Source organism: Mustela nigripes, chromosome 4, assembly GCF_022355385.1.
Source record: "Mustela nigripes isolate SB6536 chromosome 4, MUSNIG.SB6536, whole genome shotgun sequence".
Taxonomy (NCBI): domain Eukaryota; kingdom Metazoa; phylum Chordata; class Mammalia; order Carnivora; family Mustelidae; genus Mustela; species Mustela nigripes.
In genome coordinates, this window is record NC_081560.1 from 49,196,790 (window position 1) to 49,220,781 (window position 23,992).

At 45.1% G+C, this 23,992-nt stretch overlaps 1 long non-coding RNA gene across 6 annotated transcripts in view; it reads right to left on the bottom strand.

Moving 5' to 3' along the window:
• The window catches only part of LOC132015865 (uncharacterized), a 52,516-nt gene that overhangs the window by 2,456 nt on the left and 26,068 nt on the right, over nt 1–23,992 (bottom strand). The window contains exons 1-2 of one of the 6 annotated variants that reach the window (XR_009403798.1): nt 5,141–5,561; nt 1,957–2,907 (exon numbers count right to left, since the gene is read on the bottom strand). The exons of 2 other annotated variants lie outside the window; for them this stretch is intronic. This is a non-coding gene — a long non-coding RNA (uncharacterized LOC132015865). Of the gene's footprint in view, nt 1–1,956; nt 2,908–5,090; nt 5,562–23,992 lie in introns of those variants that run through there. 3 more of the 6 variants (XR_009403800.1, XR_009403801.1, XR_009403797.1) reach the window with 3 other exon arrangements.

A 23,992-nucleotide genomic window follows, 5' to 3' on the forward strand; every position in this document is an offset into this window, starting at 1 on the left:
CAGAGGGAAAAGTGAAAGTGCTCTACCTAGTACTTCTTTAAAGAAGGAAGTTCCCATTTAATTGTCCTAAGTATAAACCTAAGGAGGAAAAAAGGAACGGTTCCCCTTGCCATCTGCATGTCTCTATAAAGGTGAAGAGGAAGATCTGGAAGGACATATGCCCTGTTGCTTTCAAGGCTACCTTGCCTGGCTGGGTGTGGGACTGCAGAATGGGAGCATCGTGGGTGATTCTTTTTCTTTGGCTTTTTGCAATTTCGGTTTTCCAGGTTTTCTAAATACGTGACTCTTGCTATATGGTGGGGTAGGAGGGTGGGGGGCAGTAAACTAAAAGGAAGGAGAATTCTTGAGCTTTCCAGAACTACAGTGCTAGGCAGTACCTGGCCTGAGACGCCCCCCTCCCCACTTCAGGATCCCCAGGGCACCATCATACGCTTTGTGAAGATGCCATTTGGGGACGTGTTGCCCATCACCTATGGTACTCAGTGTTGCCCTGAAAGTGTCTGAAGTGCTCTGTACATGGGATTAGATTCTGCTTTTACCTTTCCTTAGCATGAAGTAATTTTTCTAGAATGGCCTCCACTCAGCATCCTTACAGGACTGACATTCAGGCATGCCCTGAATCAACCTTCTCAAATGGACCCATCCAAAGCCTCACAGGCTGCATCTACTGCACAACTAAAATTACAGAAAGGCATGGACATTCAACTACCTAAAGATTTCAACACTGAAAAATACAGGGCCATATAATGGTGCTATTCTTAATATAATCCCACGATTTGTGTTCAGATACTAATTTATAAAGCCTTATCTGCAGCTTTGTCCTATAATAGGAAACAACATTGTGCAGAAACCATCTTCTTTCTGTCTCCTATCCTGCAACTCTACCCATAGCCTCATTTGAAGATAACATCAAAAGTCTGGGTTGAGACCCTCTAAGTGGAAGCCTGGTTCCCACAGCCCATCATCCCTCATCATCCTCGCCCTGGAGCTGGGGCAATGGCATCTCAGATGCAAGCTCTGGCCATCATTACCCTCAGTCTCTAGGATGACCCTCCTTGGAGGTAGGGGCAGGGTCAGGTGTTTGGAAACACATGGCTCAGACAGAAAGAGGTCAATGACTCAGCCAGCAGAGACGCAGGTAGCAGATCAGCCAGACCATATTGGGCTTGAAACATTTCAATCCAGGTCTCTGCTCAGGTGAGACATTTTCGCAGAAGACACACAGTGCCAAGTCAGTGAGATCCCTGTGGGGTGGGCTGGCCACAATTTCTGAAAAGCAACACTTATGAAGACTGTTTTTATTTCTTGAATAACTTCAGATGGTCTCTATGGCATCTGCTATAACCACAAATGGGAAAGCCTTAATTTAAAGAAACTTCCGTTTTTTCTGGTTGCAGTAATTCTGGATTGGTGTAGGACTGTGTATGTATGTATAAGTTTATGGAAGCTCTTCCCCATGCAACTTGGCTGCATTTTTAGCAAAGGATCCCAAATTTTGGGGATCTCTTACCATTTCAAGTGGCCAATCTCTCTGAGCCACATGTTTTCAAATGCCTGACACCCACCCAACCTACAGGGAGTAGGGTAGGAAAAAAGAAGTTAGAAACACACCCTGAATCCTGCCAGGCAAGCACTGGGCAACCAAGAGTACTATATATGGGAACCGAGGCTCTGGCTGGCAGGTGAGGAACTCGGAGCCAAATTGATAGGGATTACTCAGATTTGGGGGCATGCTGGGAATGACACCAGGGAATTCTCCAAGATCTTTCTATACCAGTCGACAGTAAGATGTATATTTTCTGTGGTGACCTGGTACACATAGCTAGCTACACGTGGACACAGATATAAACAGATAACTGAAACCAGCTCCCAAAACTTCCTGCTGCGGAAGAGCTCTTCAATAATTATTTCTCAAATGAACAAAGCCCAGCCAGACCTTAGAGAAACCAGACTCACCTTGCCAGAGGTGGTGCACTCTGATGGTTCTTATTCTTTTTCATTTCTTTAAAAAGGGAATGAGTTGCAATCCACTAACATGATGTCACCACCACTAACAGGTAGCCTGTTCTGAAAGGAGTTTCAGGCACTGCCTGTCCCTCATCGAAGATTCCTGAAACTTGCCAAGTAGGAAGCAGGGGCTTTGGGGCCCTGGGGGCACGCAGGCTGGCCGAGGCCCTGTCTGGGTGGGCAGAGTACTGTCAGGTCCATCGCAGGCCGCAGAAGAGAACTATGTTCTGTGTCTCCGTCCCAATCCACACACGGCCCCGCGGTCCCCTCACATGAAACCATTCCTCAAACCCAGAAATACAGTCAGAAGTCAGAAGTCAGGCTGGCAATCATTGGCCTCGATATCTTGTCGGAGGACCAGGAAGGGGGAAGAATAGCACCATTATATGGCAGCTGTGAAAATCATGGAGCAACTTGGCAAATGAAAAATCCACTTAGACCCACCAGCAGCACAAAAGTGAGGAATTAAACAACTTCGTAAATAAAGGGTTCATTACTCTCGATGCATTAATACACACTTAAGACCTATTGAAAACTTCCCATTTCAAGATAAATGAAAAGCATTAGCTGTTCATTTCCCAAGCCAGATGGGCTGTTTCCACAGCCCGGCGCTGGAGGTCTGAGGGCCTGGTCAGCCCGGGGCGGGCTCAAGTGGCAAGCAGGCTGGTGGAGGTCGGGGACCCGGGAGGGGCAGGTCCCTGCATTTCCGCTCTGGTGAAGGTTGGAACCATGGCCCCGTTTTTCACTCAGGGGATGTCCTCAGCGCACACCTGATGAAGTTGGGAGGAAAGTTCTACGCCAGTGCATTTGCTTCCTCCGAGTTTCATCATCCTTCACCAAATACGCATAATTGCTCCGTGTTGAAGAGGTGCTAGGGACAGAGGCGCGGCTGGTAATTGCCTAATGGGCGGGCGAAATGAGGTGTGAGGCACATCCGTGTGAAAAAGGCAATAGCCACAAGTTTATTAACATTGAAAATTAAAATAAGCTTGGCCCCAGCCAGGCAGCCCTTGCTGAAATGAATCCCATTATCCCTCTAATAACTGCACGGGGGGCTCAATTGGATGCCACCCAGGGGGGTAGAGAGGCCGCGATGCAGGTCACCTCTCTGCCAGCTTCGGGGAGCTGAGACTGTCTGGTTCACTGAGGGCTAGCGCAGAGGAAACACGAACACCCGTGCACGCCTCCGCCCAGCCGCTCCCCTGGCCACACTGAAAGCCGTGGGCAGGCGAGGAGCTATGAAGTGGGGAAGCCCAACTCTATGCCATTCTGACCCGGGTACCTCTTTCAATAGCTGCTGAATGGAATTTGCAAAGGTGTGCTGTAGGGCTCTGGAACAGGATCTTTTTTTTTTTTTTTTTTTTTTTTTTTTTTTTAAGATTTTATTTATTTGAGAGAGAGAGAAAATGAGCAGTGGGGAAGGGCAGAGGGAAAGAGAGAGAAAGAGAAGCTCTTCTTGAGAACTTGAGAACAAAACTGACAGAGGAAAGGCATGCAGAGGAATAGGAGGACTGGCCCTCAGAAGGCAGGCTTTGAGCTGGGAACTAGTAGACCGTAAGCTCGGAGGGAGGGTGGTGCAGGGAAAACCACGTGGGGGAGTTTGAATTTAATGCTGGACTTAAAGGGAACCCGTGTAGGTTTCAGACAAGAAGAATCACGTGATTAAAGGATTTAAATCACTTGACAGCACATTTGCTTTACATTAAAAAAATATGTTTGGGTTTTAAATTTTAATTCACCTTCAATTTCGTGAATTTCAGTCACTATTATATTCAAAGCCACTTGCTTAGAATGGGAGTCAGTGCTGCCCAGAAATCTAACTGTATCTCCCAGGCTCATTCACTCCCTTCCTTTCAGAGTGAAAATTTTGAACTTCTCTCTTCTCAAACTCCTGGCACCTCTGCTTGGGTCCTGCTCTCAGGGCTGACCTGCCTCTTCTTCCTACTCCTCCTACTTCTACCCTCTGGCCTGCCTTTGGCCTGATGCTCTGCCCCCTCCCGTCTCTGCCAACACCTCCACCTGTGGCCAGAAGGCCCCTCCCCCACTCGAGGGTGCTCCTCCCACTGTCATTGGTAAGGTCACAGCTGACCTAATGACCTATAGTGTTGCTAAATGCAATGATCAACTCTCCATCCTAATCTTCTCTGAACTCCTGGCAGCCTTTGCACTTGGCTCCCAGGACACTGTTCCTTCTCGGTCTCCATCTGGTTTCTTCCCATTTTTTTCAACCTCTAAAAATTATAATGAGTCCTTGGCCTCTTCGCTCTCTGAACTCTATCCCTAGTCGATCTCATCCAGGCTCGAGGCTGTAAACACCACCTACCTGCTAACAAGTCCCACATTTCAATCTCCAGTTTGGATCACTCCCAACTCTGGATTGGTCTCTACTTGAAGGTCTAACAGGCATCTGGAATTTACGATTTCCAGACGTGAATTCCTGGCTCCTGCCCACCTCCTACCCCCTTGCCCCCCACACGCCCTGCCTCTACACACATGTGCCAAAACCTGCTTCCCAGCAGCCTTCTCAGTGGCAGCTCCCTCCTCCCCTTTGCTCAGGACCAAAACCTCAGCCATCCTTACCTACTCTCACACCCTCCATTCCAGTCCATCAGCAAAGCCAACTGACCCTGTTCCTACACTAAATCCGGACTGACCGCTTCTCGCCGTCTCCACGCCATCTCCAAATCACCATCACTCCCAGGATCACTGCCACAGCCTTGTATCTGGTCTCCCGGCTTCCATCTTTGCCCTAATACAGCCTATGCTCAACACACGAGCCAGAGCATCCTTTGTAAAGTAAAATTCGGAGCATGTCGCTTCAGGCTGAAAGCCTCCTAATGACTACCCAGATACTCAGAGTAGCATCCGACCTCCTTACGATAGCCTAAGAAGTCCTACCCTCTCTGGCCCCAGCTACTTCTCTGTCTATCCTCTCCCTCACTCCCTCTGCTCTGGACACTGGCCCTGGCTGTTTCTCAAACACCCCTTTGCACATATTGGTCATGCTGGCTGCAGTGGAATTCTCCCAGAGGGTCCCGTGGCTGGCTCCTCCGGGTCCCCAGATCCTGCTCCGTGTCACCCACCTGTTCAGTGAAACCTTCCCGCCCGCTCTGTATGAAGCACCCACACATACTGGCCCTGTAGTTTGCTTCTTCAGCTTGACTCTTCTCCATTCAGCTTATCGCCATCTGTGAAACCGAGTCCTTGTCCTTCCGTGTTCGTCTCTCAGTAGAACAGAGCTCATCTGGGGTAGGACCTATGTGGTGCTCACTCCCGTTCAGTGCCTACCATGGAGTAGGAGCTCCATAAATGCTCATGGAATGAGCAGTACTTATCGGAACCCACACTTTGCACCTGCTATCTGCAAGGAAAACACAAAACCCCCCTCTGCCCCAGCCATCCAAGGCCAGGTAGCTCAACGTCCAAGGTGTGGACTAACTCCCACAGCTGCCACAAACACTGCCTGAATGCCCAGCCCTGCCGGCCCACCGTCCTCCGTCCCCCATCCCGCAGGATTACCAGGAGTGTATTCCTGCCCTCTGATCCCTTGCCTGGGAAATGAGTTTTCTGATGCCAGCTGCTGCCTGGTTGCTTCCCTCCAAAACAAACGTAATCGACCGTAACCCACAGTTTCCTTCCATTAAGCTGAGGGAGCAGGGGCCGGGATGCCAAGTCTCAGCTCTTCCATTTACTGACTATTTTGGCCAAGGTTTTTAATCTCCTAAATCTCAGCTTTCTTACGAATAGGACGGGAAAAGCAGAGCGGACTTCCAGGGACGTCATGGGATTAAATGAAATGAAGAGTGGGTAACACCTGAAGCCCGGCACATGCTCACTGGATGCTGGTTTCCTTTCTAATCCCATCGAAAGGTGACCCTAGAATCACTGTGAAGTGACAGTTTCTAACCCAGCACTCTGGGTTAACCCCTGGCCAAGGCTCAGGGATGGTGGAAACCAGCATAGGCTGTGTGAACCTGTTCAGGCTTTTCACCTCCTTTCTCTCCTCCTCCTCCTCCCTCTCCTCCTTCACACAAGCCCACAGAGGCACAGATTGCCCTTGGCATCCTTCTCACATTTATGGCAGACCTTCCCCGTCCTGCAAGGGTGGTGAACTGAATTCAGAAAAATGACACGTCGTTACAAATATATTGCATGTTGTAAAATAAAAGAATGTCCTTGTTAGAAAGCCAAATGACTTACTTTGGGAGTAACTTTAAATGACGGGCATGGGATACTGTGAACGCAGAGTGCACGTGTTACACTTTGGTCTAATACTTTAAATATACATGTGGCACTCAAATATCAATACATGTGGATGTTGGCATTAATCCTCTAACTGGAATGATCTCTGACGGTAACTCTCCATTACTCAGCTCTCTATTGATTTGGGTTCAGACGTGGAGAAGACTCGGGCCAGGTCTCCACTGAGGAGAGTGGCATGGAGAGTTGGTAATTATCCAATGAATTCCAGTAATTATGCAATGAATTACAAACTGTCTATACCAGCGTTTCCTGGAATGTTTAATTCAGCAACATACCTGTGAACTTTCCAGGACACATTTGGAGGAGTGAGTTGGGGAAGAGGGCTACCCAAAGGGGATGCCTGTCCACTTCTCACTGCCCTAGTATATGTCCCCTACACCCCCTCACCCTTTAGCCCCTTAATAAAAATAACATATTCTTATTAACACATGTAATCCACATGACTTTGGGTTTCAGTCTGCCACCATCCCTTCTGCTTCCAAAGTAAAAACACTAAAGTAAAAGGAAAAAAAAAGAATTTAAGGAACCCCTACCTGATTATGTGTGTCACGTCAAGTAGGTACTGTCTGCATTAGATGGCTTAACTAAAATGCTGTGATTACTACTCTGAAGCTAGGATTTTGACACAGGTCATGGACCTCTTTAAGAACTGGGAAAGAAGAGGCTGTACCCTCAAAGCCCAACTTGGTCTGGGTACATCTCTGCTTCTCTTCAGGATATGTTTGTTGCTGAGGTCCCCCAGACTCCTGCAAACCAACCATTTATGACCCCACACTGGCAGGGTTGAGTCCAACATGAGTCATATGTCTTTTTTGTTGGAGAAATCATTTAAATGACGGGCATGGGATACTGTGAACGCAGAGTGCACGTGTTACACTTTGGTCTAATACTTTAAATATACATGTGGCACTCAAATATCAATACATGTGGATGTTGGCATTAATCCTCTAACTGGAATGATCTCTGACGGTAACTCTCCATTACTCAGCTTATTTTCAACAACAAACTTAGCAAAGTGAGTGACTACCAGAAGCTAGGTGTTTTTGATGATGAGTGAGTCTGGGAATGAGGGAGAAGCCTCCAGATACTTCTGAAAGACCCAGCACCTCTCCCATGTTCAATGGTTCTTTCTCTTGTGCTCTGCCATAAGAAGTATTCATTGCACTTTCTACCAAATCAGATGATGACAATACTAACTGAACTCCTAAGATTTCACTCTCCCTTCTGGTCCATGATTCATGATTAGCCAGATGGCCAAAGTAGGATGAACCTATGGTTCTTTCAGGGTAGCCACAGGGCAAAAGAAAGCTTGTTAAAGCTCTCATTCCTTCATGAGTTCGGGTTTTCTTCTGGTACAAAAAAAAAAAAAAAAAAAGGTAGGTTCAGGAGCATTTCCCTCTTCAGCACAATCACAAAGGCACTCACCACTGACATAGGGAGTGTGGAACTTGATGGAGTCGGTATTGGGACAAGTTATCATGTCTACTTTAGTGGGTTTTCATGTCAATCAGGAAACTAGTTAGGTTCCCTCAGGAACTTTACGGCCGTCCTCGAGACCCTCTCATGTCCTCAACCAAGGACCATTAACATGTGTATTCCACTGGACCTCCCTGCAGCATGCATGCTATTGGCTCTTCAGGCAAAGGGGGGCAGAATTCACTCAACAAATGCTTATTAAGCACCTGCTATGTCCAGCCCTGTGCTAGAACATGGGGTGCAATAGTTAATAAGGTAAACATTCTGCTGTCCTCAGAGAGATTGCTCTGTGATGAAAATATCCCCAGGCATGTGGTCAGAGATCAGCATTTGAATCCAGACTCCCACTTTATCTCGTTGAGCCTCAGTTTACCTTAAGCGAAATCAAGGAGGTAGTTCTATTGACCTCCCTACCTATCCACCACACAGATCAGATAAACATGCTGACATGCTCTATAAACTTCTATCGTTTACATTATGAGAAGATAACGTATGACCACTATAGAAATTTAAATTTTTTTTTCATTCTCAAGAAAATTGAAAGCAGAGACTTAAGCAGCTAAGTACACATCCATATTCATAAGCAATATATTCACAAGAGCCAAAACATAGAAACAGCCCAAAGATCCACCAATAGATAAACAGATTAACAAAATGTGGTACACACATACAACAGAATATTCTTCATCCTTAAAAGGGAAGAAAATTCTGACATCTGCTACAATATGTATGAACTTTGAAGACATTATACTAAGTGAACTACATCAGACACAAAGGGAGAAATATTGTATGATTCCATTCGTGTGCAGTAGCTAGAGTGGTCAAATTCACAGAGGTAGAAGGTAGAATGGCAGTTACCAGGAGCTATGGAGAAGGGGAGGGGCGGTGTGCTGTTGACTAGGTTCAGGGTTCCAGACGGCCATGAAGAAGTTCTGGGGCTGGACGCTGATGGTTGTACAAGAGTGCGAACGCCCTTAATGCCACTGAACTACACACTTAAAAATCACTAAAATGGTTTTAAAAGATACTTTCGGGAATGCAACTGGGGCTGTGTGTGCCAAAGCTAAGCTCCAGCAACTCTTCCTGGAGGGGGATCCTGACCGTGCCTCCGCCTGGTGTCTTCCCCACTGCCTGTGGTCTGGTCTGCACCCTGCCTTTGTCAGCCCAAAGGGCGCTGGTCCAGCTATTCATAAGCACATAAAGCAGTGCAGCATGTATGTGGGAAGGACCAAAACACAGCACTGACCTTTTTTTTTTTTTTTTTTTTTAGCAAGAATCGCTATCAGGTATAATGTAAGTCAGTACCCCATCCTCTCTGCTTTCTGTCAGTAATTCCTCATGAGAAGGCATGTGAAGGCTATTTGATGAACAATGAAGCAAGACTGGGAAGACTAAATGTTTAAGTGGCACCGTGAGAGAATGGGATGTTCTTGCCAAAGGGACCTGAGTCTTTGAAGTCTATTGAGGACAGACATATATGTCCGTGGCTTCCATCACTGTAGTGGAGACGCCTCTTCCAAGAGGGTCGGAAATGACCAGTCCACTGGCTGCCACTCCTTCTCCCTTGAACAAGTTCTGCGTGGGCCCTGGTAACATTTGCCTCTGAGACCCTCTGCTTCTAGGGGTGAACAACCTTTTCCCTTTCTGATCAAATCATTCTTTCTTTGGATTTTTTTTTAAAGATTTTATTTATTTATTTATTTGACAGAGAAAGAGACAGAAAGAGCAAAAGCAGGGGGAGCAGCAGAGGGAGGGGGAGAAGAAGGCTCCCCAAGGAGCCAGGAGCCTGAGGCGGGGCTCCATCCCAGGACCCCCGATCAGGACCCGAGCCAAAGGCAGACGCTTTAACCAACTGAGCCACCCAGGGGCTCCTCTTTAGATTTTCTAATAAAATGTTCAAACAGGTTCTATTTAAGTTGTGTGGGTCTGGGCAGTACTTCAGCTCCTTCAGGCGACTTCTAATGCCTCCACTCTGACATATGTTGTGTTGAAGGGTTAAATCTCAGAGACAAATGACAGCCCCTCTTTATAGAGTTCTTGGGGATACCTCCTGGAACCCCCAAGTACTGGCGACTACTATACCCCATTCTTTCCTGTTTTCTCAGCACATGGGTAACTCAGGAGAAGCCAAAAGATCTCCTTCCTGTGCAGCTGAGCTGGGGCCCTAAACCGGACGTGTCTCTCACAGTGACTGATGCAAAGACGATGATCTTGCTGGAGAGGCAGACCTTCCCTCTTTCAGCTCTCCCTTGGCTCTGGTGCCAGTAATTGCCTGCTGTCTGTGACAAATGGCAGGGAAATCCCAGGCAGAGAGCTCAAAATGGACTTTGGATATTTCTCTTCCTGGCAGGCTCTTGTGCAAAGAGATGAAGTGCTGCTGGCCCCAAAGATGTCTCCACTCAGATCCACCTGGCGGAGGTCAAGGATGAGGACCTCGGGTGGACTTTACCTTCAGCAGACCAGATCTGCCAATAAACAAAGGGAACCATGGTTTTGAGCCTGGTCAGCCTCTTAATCCTCTCTAAGCACACACATCACTCATGGCAGACTCTTACCCCAAACTGGAATTCACCGGAAGAAATCAATTTTTGGTGGCAGATGTTTTTTTCTCTCGCTTGTCTTCTCTTAAGCAAAATAAATTGCACAACTAGCAAGATTGATAGTAATAATATTAAGTTCATAATAATGCAAATCACTTCTTAAGTGTGAGACATGAGAAGATAAGTTGAGGAAAAGTTTGTGACAAAGGCACAGTTCTTAGGAGACCTTCTAGCATTATGTTATGTGCTATCTTCAACCTGATGAACATGGACTCGAGGGTCAGACCAACCTGTGATCAAATCCAAGCCCTTCTACCATGTTATTCTGGGTCATGGTTAGGTCATTTCATAAATAATAAAGTGGAATTAAAAGGTTGGATGGGAGGGGCGCCTGAGTGGCTCAGTGGGTTAAGCCTCTGCCTCCAGCTCAGGTCATGGTCTCAGGGTCCTGGGATCGAGCCCCACATTGGGCTCTCTGCTCAGCGGGGAGCCTGCTTCCCCCACCCCTCTCTCTGCCTGCCTGTCTGCCTGCTTGTGTTCTCCCCCACCCCTCTCTCTGTCAAATAAATAAATAAAATCTTAAAAAAAAAAAGTTGGGAGAATTGAGTTAGAGAGCATGTCTCAAGAACCCGGTATTATGTCACCTTGCACATAATAGAAGCTTAAAACATGGTGGTTCCTGTCTCCCTTTCTTCAATTTCTAAATAAGCACAGTCTAGCTTGTGTGTTTAATAGGTTTAACAAGTATGTCCTTAGAAGACACAGCAAATCCATACCTTTGATAAACAGCTTTACAATGGGCTGCTCTTGCGCTGTATATCCCAAAATCAAATGGACAGGCAAGCATCTAGAAAATCTAAAAGAAGCAAACTTTGCCCGATTCCCTGACCCTAGGGCATACCACACTGTGACAGGCTGATGCGACAGGAACTTCTCCATCCATTTCCACCAGGACAAAAGCTCTGCCTAAGTCCACCCAGCAACTAGTCATACAGAGGAGTTTGGTGTGGAGGAGATTGGAGAAGAAAGCAAAAAGAAGTGAGAGGTCACCAGCTTGCCTTTGACCTCTGACCTCATCTCACTGCCAACTTTAGGATGCCCCAGCCTCTTTCAGCCATCAGAGCTTGTGAACTCTGGAGACATGGCAGGTGCCTGAGCCCCAGCAGGGGAGGCTTCCCAGGCACTGATTGAGAGAGGGCAAAGTGGAGAGATTCGGGGGTCTCCTGCTCCTCTTGCTCTTCCTCAACAGCCCCCTTGAAGATTATAGATCCCCCAAGACCAAATCACTTCCTTTTTAAGCTGTCCTCACATTTGGAACTGCCATAAAGACAGCAATAAAATGAGAGGTACCCTCAGATTACCATCTGCAGGTGTTCTAAGATGCAGCAAGCCATTTGAATCCCCCCTTAGGCCAGTGGATTCACTCCATCTGTGCCTGCAATTCAGCCGAGACCAGCCTTTTCTGATTCCTGAAATGTCTGTTTCTCCTTTTTTTTTTTTTTTATCATACCAAAGAAGAGAAATCAGCATTTCTATCCATATTATTAGAACCAAAAATAGCCTCTTTTCTCCCCAACCCACATCATTGCCACATTACAAATACATTTTGTGCAGCCACCTTAAAGGTTGTTGTGTTTCCCTCCTGCTTTCTCTTTTCATTATACAAGATTTCCAGTTATTCAGTATTTTGTTCTCATTAGAACACTGCTTGTCACATGTTTTCACCAGAGACATTCATCACCAAGGTCAAAGGGTGAATATCGTGATCTATTACGCTTAGAGGAATCTAATGAAAAGCCACATAATTATCCAATTTAAAGAGAAGCATGTAAAAAAGAAGGGACCACTTGCTATAATTTAAATTGTTTTGTTTCCCTGAAGCAAAATTCAGCACCTGATTGACAGGACCTAATGATAATTCTTATTGATATGGTGATGTTAATTGTGGAGAGATATTTAATAAGTCTCATATTCTGGAGGTAAATGTGTGCTCTTAACCTGCACCTGAACCTGATTTTTGATGCAGCGTGGGGATGAGGTACAGATACAGATAAGTGAGCACAAGTGGATTTTCAGTCTTGTGTGGCAGAATGGAAATTGGAATCTTCAGAATCTATTAGGAGAACAATTCCACAGTTGCTCACACTTTTATAAATTATACTGTATGCTATAGAAAGACACAAAGTCAGGGGAGGTTCAAGAGAGGATGTGTCGTGACTTTGCACAGAAGTTTCTAGGGTGGTACCAGATGGTGGTGTTTTTAATCAGAGACACAAACCGAAGACCAGGATCTGTACTCATTTTCAAACAAAATGGGCTAATGAAATCCATTCCCTAGATCACCTCTCTCCCACCCCCAGGCTCACCTTGCAGAAAAAAGAAGCTAACTTCGAAACCTAGGTAAATTCTTGGAAGAAAATAAATTCTTATACCATGAAAAAAAAAAAACCATTTGAGAAGACATTTTTAGGCCTAGATTTCCAAAAGAAGTGATGGGTGGGGGCTGAAAATATCAGCCAGATCTCGCACCATCATGAGATCTCTCTGGGCTCTGGGAACCAGCTTCTGGGCTGTGGACGGAACTGGGGTCAGCACTGACTTTCTGAGCATTGAGCTCCGTTTCCAAATTATTACCCTGACGAGAGAAGATGACTCTGAAGACATGCTTCTGTGTGACTCTGTAAGCTACAGCCTGCCCTAAGAAACTGTGCATTTTTGTGTTTTCATTACATTCTAGCAAAGTTTTAAGTATTGGAGCTTTAAAACTGCATCTGCTGTCACAAGACACTTCCAGAACTCGGGGATTGATACTCATATAGCCATTTTCGGACAAATAATACAAAGTAAAAAAACTGAAACCTATTCTAAAGACAAAGCGACTTGAAAAATAATAAAGCGTTCTAGATCTGAAGGAGGGAACTTCAAGATGTGGAGTTAAAAAAAAATTTTGTGAAACTCTGAATTAACTCAGTTTTCCATTTTTACTTACAGAAAAAGACTCGTCCATGGTGAGCATTTTAATATATCCTGTTCGATATAATTATTCACACCAATAAACTCCAAAATAAGCAAGCCAAAGATGGTTATAAACTGAGTCACAGTGGGTCACTGTTACCACAAACTAAGAGCTGTCAAGTTATAAATAGGAACATGAAAGTTAAGATGTTATTATTAAAGGGGTGTCACAGAAAACAAGAATAATTGTTCATGAACAAATATTCAAAGCATTCCACGATAAGATTCTTTTGAACAGGGGCGCCTGGGTGGCTCAGTGGGTTAAAGCCTCTGCCTTCAGCTCAGGTCATGATCCCAGCCTGGGATCGAGCCCCGCATCGGGCTGTCCGCTCCGCGGAGAGCCTGCTTCCTCCTCTCTCTCTTTCTACCGGCCTCTCTGCCTACTTGTGATCTCTGTCTGTCAAATAAATAAATAAAGTCTAAAAAAAAAAAAAAAAAAAGATTCTTTTGAACAGAGCATCTGGGGCTAGAACACAGTGGATGATCAGTAAATGAAATGAGAAAGAAATTCTATTTTTCTTTTTGCTTCCTGAATTTTCTTCATTATTTTTACTTTTAATACACACACACACACACACACACACACACACACACACACCTTGAAATATTCGATATAAATTTTATTGACTTTGAGCCCTGTACTCACCTTAACTGAAAAAAAAGCCAAGTTAATTGGAGATGACAAAATTGATCGCAGGTTATGATACCAACGGCAGTTGAAACAACTGCTATGATTTTCAACTTCCTAGGTCACAGCATTACATCATGCACAGGAGATTATAATTTCTCTGCACACTTCTGGTATCTCACTACCTGCAAAGTGATATGCCAGCAAATTGAAGAGAGTTCAGAGAAAAGCAATAAAGATAATTAAGGAGGCCCTCAGATTGACTGATGGAAAGAGTTGAAAAGAATTAAGGGTGAGCTGTGTGGCCCAGTGATGACCTGGTGGTTCTAGGAATGATATGGAGCTACCTAGAGGGACAGGATTCCCGTCTGTGGTATGCGTCAGTCTACCCAGGATCACAATGAAATAACAAGCACAAAGAACCTGCTGCTGGTCCAGGTCAAGAGCCGGGGCTGCAGACAGCCACCCGGAGCTTCTGTGCCTTGCAGGGTGGGGTCAGGATAATCCCAAAAGGCTGCAGTGTTGACAAGGTCCCCTATTGTTGCTTGTCTAACCATACAGTCATTCTATGCCACACACCTGGGTTCCTGAAATGGCCTGCACCCCAAAAGGGAAGTTGTACGGGTTGGTTAACATCATGGTTAAGTCTGGGTTCAAATCTCTGTTTCAACGCTTCCCAGTTGAGTGACCCTGGGGAAGTGACTCAGTTTCTCTGAGTGGCTCTTTCATCACTTGTAAAATGGAGATAATAATGGCCTTTTCCTAGTGTTGTTGGATGAAATTGTTCTCATAAAGCTCTTCTCAGAGTGTCTAGCCTGTAGTAAGTACTCAATACACAGTATCTATTGTTCTTGTTTGTTAGAATTAACAGCAATACCAGGGAAAACCTCGAAGATCAACAAAGTTTTGATCTTCCTTAATAGGGGTTCCAAGTCCTAAATCCTATGGGTTGCTTGGCCTGGAAGATTATGCCAGGGACTGAGCAAAACCCATAAAACTTCACATGCTTTTGACACCCTCTGGTATGATAATACACGTTTCCTTTATGCCTATTATCGGCTGGGGACCAAATGTCCAATTTGCCCAGCCCAGTCCTGGTTTGTTTATGTTGACTCAAGGTGATTACTAAGAGCACCTACTTTCACTCATAAGGGTCACAATTATTGTCGCCCTCGGCCCGCAAGAACGACAATCAGCCTGGTATGGTGTTAATGCTTCATCCGTTTATTTCGTCAACTTCCTTAGCTTATATGCGGCAGGGTCACCAATAAGGGGCCAAGCAATGGGGAGAGCCAATGAGAGTCCTGTTACTATGCTGATTAAATTTGAAACAGCCAATGACTATGTCCTCCTTTAGGCGGGCTTGTTCGTTGTTTACTTGCAGCGAATTTTGCTGGCAGTGAACCAAGCGCCATCTTGTAATGGTGGGGACTTTCCTGGCCGGAGGCAGTCCCCGACAATTATGATGATGAATGCTATGGTCACCCCAGTTCCAATTCTCTTGACATCTTTTTCTCTAAACTTTTATGATCCTATGTCACCACTTGAGTTTCATAAGTATATTAAAGTTACTTTTCATCAGTCCTCACCTTATCTGACTGAGTAAGCTCTTTTCATCAACCCTTTCCTTATCTGGATCAAATGTTGAGGATTGCCCTGCATTTGACTTAACGGTTACCCTCTATTTATTTCAGGATCTGGTGAATGGATCCATGTTCACTCTAACTGCATGTTTTCCACATTTTAATGTATTCAGGCCAAAGAACCTGGCCAGTCAGTCCATCCTCAATAACCTTTCTCCAGCCCCTTTTCTTCCTTTTTAGGATTTTCTCTGGAAAATTTCCAATGCTACTGGAGCTCTTGTAAGAAGCACAACTGAAATTTGACTTTGTGTTTTTTTAATCAAATGAAATAGTCCCCTTTCCATTCCAGTGTTTGAAGTCAGAAGATCTAGGTTTGAGTGCCAGCTTCACTGTCCTGCTGTACTGTCTCACATGAGTCACTACTCCTCCCTAAGCCTCAGTTTCATGATCTCTGCCATGGTGGTAATATGCAGGTAGTCAGGTTATCTACAAATACATCTTCAAAACAGTTTTCTTTTTTCCTTTCCAATCTGTATGCTTTTTTTTTTTCCTGCCTTAGTGCACTGGCAAAGACCTCCAGTACAATGTTGAAATGAAGTGCTGAGAATGAACATCCTTGCCTTATTCCCATTCTTATGGGAAGGGATTTAATGTTTCACCACTAATTATGATGTTATCTGTAGGCCTTTCATTGATGTCAGGGTGAAGCAGTTTTCTCCTAATCCTAGTTTACTGAGAATGCTTGTCTTTTTTGGATGCGTTTTTCTTATTTATTGAGATGATCACATGATTTCCTCCCATATTCTATAGAGTACTACATTACAATGATTAGATTTCAAATAATTAAAGAAGTTTACATTCTTGGGATAAATCCCACATATTGTCAGACTCAAATTGTTAATATTCTGCTAATGACTTTATGTCTCTGTTATTGTTGTAATACTATAAGAAAAGTACTTTTACTCTCTTCTTATATTTGAAAATCAAATGAGATTGCAAATGTGAACATGTTTTGTAGATTGTTAAGTGCTATCAGCATGTAGGCTCCAAAGCTGCTGCACCTGCTACAAATGATGATAATGCATGGCACAAAGGTGGCCCTTGCCATGGCAACAGCCCATTGGCTGGTCAGGAACCAGGCTTGGTGATTAATTCCTACTCTCTCACAGATGTAGTCATCACCTATAACTCAGAACCCTCAGCCTGTGAGTTTGGCAAAGATGTCTCCTGGATTTTCCAGGGAGGCCCCAACTTAAAATAGTCTCTCCTATTATCAAACCTCATCACACCATATGTTCTTACTGTGAGCTTAGCGTTCTTTTCCCCAATGCATTGACTTATTCCTGTCTCACAAGAAACTCACCTGCCACTTGCCTACTCAAGTGGACTCAAAACATTTGCCACAATCTGTCCAAACATGGGAAATGGTAGAGCTTATGATGCATGTATAGTTTCAATACATCGAGAAAGATTTCAGCTTCTACTTAGAAGTTTAAAGTCAAATAAGTTTTCTCAATTTTGACAAAGGTTATTAAAGGTATCATAATTTGTATATCCCTTGCATAATCCTGCATGTTCTTTCTTTCATTCATTTATTCAGCAAATACCTACTGAGCTTCTGCTATGTGCTAGGCATTGTTCTAAGTGCGGGAGAGACCACAGGGAACAAGCTGGACAAAGCAGTGTCTTCCTGAAGCCAGCGTTATTCAGGTGCTAATCTGATGCAGAAGCCATGTAGTGGGTGCCAGACAGGGCCACCTAGAGCCTTCTTTAGGACCATGACACTCATCTGCCTGGTTGTAAGGAGTCTGAGCTACTTCTGGCTCACATCTGAGGCTCTCTCTAGGCCTTGCCCTTGGCTAAGGGAGCTGCCTCACCAGTGGTTACTTTCTTTTTAAAAGATTTTATTTATTTGCCAGAGAGAAAGAGACAGCGAGGGAGGGAATACAAGGAGGGAAAGTGGGAGAGGGAGAAGCAGACTTCTCGCTGAGCAGAGAGCCCGATGCAAGACTCAATCCCTGGGCCCTGGGATCATGACCTGAGTCAAAGGCAGATGCTTAATGACCGAGACAGCCTGGTGCCCCCAGAGGTTACTTTCCCTTCTAGCCACATCTCATGACAGGTGAATGGGAGGAAGGAACAATATAAAAGCCTAGCCCCCTTGCCTTAATACAGGACCGCTCTGAGGGGCCATTTCACCTCTAGATCCTAGCTTTATTGCAGCTCAACTTCTTCTGTGCCCTTATCTTCCCCTCATCCCTCCCAAGAATTATCTCCAAAGCACTTTCCAATCAACTTTCAGCACACAGATCCCCATCTCAGAGGCTGTTTTCAGCAGGAATAGCCTTAAAACAAGCCCAAATCCTTCTTAAATGCTACCTCTGAGGGACACCTGGGTGGCTCAGTGGGTTAAGCCTCTGCCTTTGGCTCAGGTCATGATCTCGGGGTCCTGGGATCGAGCTCCACATCGGGCTCTCTGCTCAGTGGAGAGCCTGCTTCCCTTCCTCTCTCTCTGCCTGCCTCTCTGCCTACTTGTGATCTCTCTCTCTCTGTCAAATGAATAAACAAAATCTTTTTTTTTAAAAATGCTACCTCTGAGAGGAGGTAAGAGATTAACTGATTGACTACTAAATGTCTTTCTTCAAAAATACCGGAGGTTTAAAAATATACTGGACTTAAGAAGAAAAGTTCATTGAGAAAGGGAAGACTTTTTTCCATAATTAAATCCATAATTGACGATTCCTTAGGGAAATCATGACTCCCAGCTAGCATACTCCCCAAAGATTCCACTAAACGAACAAAACCACCCATCATCATGGAGCAAGAGTTTCAGGAAAAACTTGTCTAACATTAAAAGTTCAGGTATGAAGTGTCACAGACATTAACTGTGGAAGTCACTCTAGCACTATTAAATGGGAAGGACTCCTCTCCACTATGATGTGGGTCACAGGTTGCCACAAGCTGTGAGATGGCATTTCTGTCTTGCACAAGAACTTTTATAACAGAGTGACCTAGAATCTTCACACATGCTGCAAGGTTTGTGTTTGTGACATTCTTTCAAGTTTGGTCTGTTTTGCAAGACAGAGCAAAATCTGTCAGTGATGCAATGAGACATTGCAAGCCACAAGCGACTTTTGGATGGGAAAAGATGAGGATACCCAACCAGCATAGGACAGTGCACGGTGTGTTTTTTCCAGTACCAGCAGGTGCTTAATGAATGATTCCTGGTGCTGACTACACCCAGTGATGGCATGCCCTTGTGGTACAAGAGCACAGGGTAATATGGTGAGCCTCTGATGGTTCCACAACTATTTATTCAATGGCGTGTCAGTCAGGTTGAAAATTAAGCTGAATAACAAAGAGACCACCAAATATAGTGGCTCCCATGGAGTTCACAGTCTGGAGGGGTTAGAAAATAGACAAATAAAGAAGTAATTGCCAAACATAAAGATCCGGGAAGAAAATGAAGATGGTGTGGTAAAGACAAGAAAAGAGTGGACATAGAGCAGGATGGGTGACAAGCAGAGGCAGAGGCATCAGCTAGGGCTTTAGAGGAGCAGCACAGGACCCTGAAGGACCTTGTAGGCTTTGGTGAGGAGCATGGTATTAGAAATGCAATGAGGAGGTGGGTTACCAGATTATGATCCCTGTGGCTGCTGTGGGGAGAATGTAGCCATCTGTGTAATTGACTTATTAGTCTGAGAAGAGAATTCTAGGGTCAAGAGAGTGACTGTTTAAATACCATCTCTTAAGAATAATTTCAAGATAAGAAATTAATCCCCTGATAGATGAAGTTTCTCTGAGTTTTCAGAGGGCCCTCTGAGGCCAGCCACATAGGATAGCATCCTGAAGCCATGCCCAAAAATCCAGAGCCTTCAAGAGAAGCTCTGTTGGAAGGAAGATCATCAGGAAGCACATTGTGGGGAGGCATAGTGTTGGGTTTTATGTCTAAGTCACTTCTCATCTCCAGTGGAAGGGCTCTGTCACCTTGGATGGCAAGGTTATTACCTGTCTTGAAAATGCAAGAACCTGGGAAGCAAGACTTAGTTTCTCTTGAGGATGTAGGAAGATATGAAGGGCACCTGGGTGGCTCAGTCAGTTAAGTGTCTGACTCTTGATTCCAGCTCAAGTCATGATCTCAGGGTCATGAGACTGAACCCCATGCTGGGCTCCACACTCAGTGCAGAGTCTGCTTGAGATTCTCTCCCTCCCTCCCTCTCTACCCCTGCCATCGCCTGTGTGCTCCTGCCTGCCCTCTCATGTAGATAAGATAAGACAGGAAGGAAGGAAGAAATGAAAAGTAAAAATAACTGAGAGAGACTGTGGACTCTGAGAAACAAACTGAGGGATTTGGAGGGGAGAGGGATACGGGGTTGGGTGAGCCTGGTGGTGGGTATTATGGAGGACACATATTGCATGGAGCACTGGGTATGGTGCACAAACAATGAATTCTGGAACACTGAAAAGAAATAAAATAAAATAAAATGGAAAAAAGAAAAAGAAGGAGGCAGAGGGTTTTGACAACAGGAGAGAATAAGGCCATGCAGGACGCAAGGGAGAGCAAGTGGTATCATGAGGCTATCATGTGGGCAATGGAATGAGGAGAACCTCTAGAAGCTGGAACAACCATGGAAGCAGATTGTCCCTGGAAGCCTCCAGAAACATCAGCTCCTCCAGCACCTTTCACTTTAGCCCCATATGACCAATTTGGACCCATAACTGTGATAGAATAAATTTGTGTTGACTTAAAAAAAAAGAAAGAAAGAAAGAAAAGTAAAGTAAAAATACTTTCTCTGGTTTCATTTTTCTTAATATGGAAAATAATAAAGATTTATTTGTAACAGAAATGACAGACCTTTTTAAAATGCCATCTGGCAGGTGTAATGACATGCAGGTATTAATATGATACCCAAAATGTGTGTAGTTCTCACTAGTTTACAGAGTCTTTGCCCACATCATCCTACACAGATACCCGGGTGAACTGAATTTTCTATAAATGGCTCTTAATAAGACCAACTGACTAAAATTTTAAATTTGTAGTAAGTGTATAATACCTATTCATGCATCATAAACATTAAAGTCTTTTAAAACAGTAGATAGGGCCTGATGATTCAGGAGGTCTTGATTTGTTGAGCCCTTGGTTTATAAACTGGTGATGACCTTGGATGAAATTCTGCATATTTGTAAGTACAACTCTGAAGCGTTGGAGATAAAGGGTTATTTCAAATCTTATGAGAATATACATGAAAACTGTGTCTGTGTGAACTCAAGTTCTAAATTAGTTGCGGGATGAACTAATCATTTCAAGCATTAAAGCTTGGCCTTGGGATGAAAATTAAAGGAGAAACATTTAGGCAGAATCATCGGAGAATTGCCCTCAAAGTAAGACAGCTAGATCCATAAATATTTTCCTAAGGGAAAAAGTGAAAGTATCATCAGTTTTTAATTCTAATTGAAAAAAAAAAAAATTAGCCTGTGGACCACAGAAAACAACCTTGTGTCAGAACACTGAATTATGTTTCTCCTACCTCTCCTTTTCATTGTGACTAATATTTTCTAACACACTCAGTGAAGAATGGTAAAGTAGAAATCTGCATTAGAGATCGCAAATATATCAACCACAATAGCTGTCCTCGTCTGGGGGTGTTATGTCTGAAATCCCTAAAGCCCAGCACAGTAGGTATTCCTGGAGAATTAAGGATGTATTAAAAAATGGGTGTGAGGGCAGCAGTGCAAGAGGGAGAGAATTTTTCTTAAAGCAGGAGAAAAGGAAGAAGAGAGTCCCACTCGCCATTCCTGACCCCTCACTCTTTTCAGAAAACATTCCCTACATCTTTGCCAGAAAGTACACCTCCCTCCCAGCTGCCCCCAAGCATCTGTTCTTCAAGCATTTATGGAGCACCTACTATGGGCCAGACCTACAGATGGAGCCCGACAGAGATGAGTCACACACAACCCCTATCCTCAAGGAAACACAGACTTCTTAAGAAACCAGCACAAAACGAACTATCTAGAAAGATCTCTTAGAGAGGAAAGTGCCAACTGCTGAGACTCCACAAGAGGAGGCGACTCCCCCTGGCCTCCGCTCTTGGGGCAGGCTTTACGAAGAGTGAGTTTTAGCCCCCTCTGTGATGAGTATGCTTTCCTCACACAACAAACAGGAGAGAGCAGAGGGGTGCAGGGAAGAGTGGGGTCTACTGAGGCTACAGGGAAGGTGAGGGGCCTGTTGTGAATAACCCCAGGGCATCAGGCCAAGCAGTTCAAGCTGGACTCCGCAGTCGGATCAGACCTGAGGCAGTTTTTAAATTGGGAGAGGAGCATGATCGAGTCTGGGGTTTGGAAAGGCCACTGGCACAGCATAAAGCATGTGCCTCACATTTGATCTTGGGAGTTACCCTGAGCAGAAGACTTCTCCAAGGCCGCTCTCATCAATGAGCAAGCCCCCTGTTCTATTGAGTGACTTCATCCTGGGACACAGCAGCTTTCTGGGCTCATGCATGCTATGGGACAAGGAACTGCTGGTGAGGACGGCTTGTCTCTGGGTCTCCCTGCTGTTGGGAGGAAGGATGGACATCTCAGCCAGGAAGACACAGTGTCCGGGCTGACGTCACGACTGGGAGCCAGACTCCTCTGGTGCCTGGAGTGAAAAATCAGGTGCCTCGGTGTCTTCTGGATCTTATGGCTCACTCAGGAGATCTATAAAATGTTTCTTTGCTGTCCACATTGACCTACTTTCCTTTTCTCTTACTGCGCCATCTGGCTGTGACCTATGGTAAAAAGGCCTCGGAGAGGAGGATGCTCATCCCTCCGCCGCTCCCCTCCTCCTGCACACCCCCCTGTATGTGCAGCAGACAGTTGCGTGGAAGTGCCCAAAGACACTCTATTCTTTCTCCCCTCTTGCCTTTTCACAGACGGTTGCCTCCACCTGGAAGGTTGTGTGTGCCTGGCAACCTCCTATTTCCCTTTCCAGATTCAACCCTAATATAGTCTGGTGCCTGGAACCTTTGCTGACGTCCCCAGCAGGATGGATGCCCTCCTCTCTGCCCCCTTACACAATAGATTCCATTCTGTTCTACGCTGAACACATGGCTGCAATAAATCGTCTCACATCCGCCTCTCTCACTAGCCGATGAGCCCTCAAAACCCTTGAAGGGTGGAAAATGTGTTACTCTCATCTGTTGTCTCCTCAGCTCTCAGGCACCTCAGCACAAGCACACGGGAGATGCAGACTTTCAGTGACTTGCAAGATAACCCTTCACGTTCTTCCATGCATTTCAAAGCCCTCTTAACAGTTTTCCTCCTCGACACACAACAATCTTGCATTGATTAGCCCCATTTAGAGATGTGAAGACAGAGGTTCAGAAACTTGCGATGATCTGCCCAGGGTCACTCAGCAAGAAAGTGCCAGAGTTCAGCCATGGCTGGGGCATTCTGGTCTGCTCTGAGCCCTCTGGGCTGCATGGTAGGGGAGTGGCACTGAGCTCCAGGTCTCAGGTTGGAAGATGTACTTAGGACACAATCTCCGTCCAGCACCTAGGGCCACCCACATCTGCTCCTCTGCTCCTTTGGTCCTTTAGTTGTGGTCTGAGCCCTCTAGGGGCTCCCCTGAGGGAAGGACTAAGGGAAGGCATGCTGCAGGAGGTTACCTGGGTTGCCCTCGGGCTGCTGACTCAAGCTCAAATTGTGGTCAAGTCAGCAAGTGGAGGCTACAGCCAGGCCTGCAGTGGGAGAGGGGAGGGTGGGAGTTTGAATTACTTCTCCTACAATCCTATCCTTGGCCTTGGTTTGCATAAAAACAAAAAATCTTACATTAGAGTCCATGGCCTATCAAACTAACCATAAAATGAGAAATAACAGAGGGCGCCTGGGTGGCTCAGTGGGTTAAGCCGCTGCCTTCGGCTCAGGTCATGATCTCAGGGTCCTGGGATCGGGTCCCGCATCAGGCTCTCTGCTCAGTGGGGAGCCTGCTTCCTCCTCTCTCTCTGCCTGCCTCTCTGCCTACTTGTAATCTCTCTCTGTCAAATAAATAAATAAAATCTTTTTTTAAAAATGAGAAATAACAGAGCCTAAATCAGTGAGATACTTAGGGGTTATGGATTCTCTTAATTTTAATTTCATTCATTTATTTTTTGAACAAAAATATATTTGGACAGTTTAAAATTTCAAAGGCACAAAAAAGTAGAGTGTAAATATTGTCCTTCCCGCTCTTGTCCCTCATCACCAAATTCCTCTGCCAGAGGTATTTCATGAATATGCAAGAAAATACACACACACATAGACACACACATATATACACACACAATTTTTTTCTTCCATTTTTTTTCTCCCATTTTTATATGATGGGCAACCTACTAAAACTCTGTTCTACATCTTGCTCTGTTTTTCACTCGATAATCTGGCTTGGAATTCCTTCTGTATCAACACACAAAGAGGTGCCTCCATCTTTTTTACAACTGTACAGTATCCCATGGTAGGCCTGT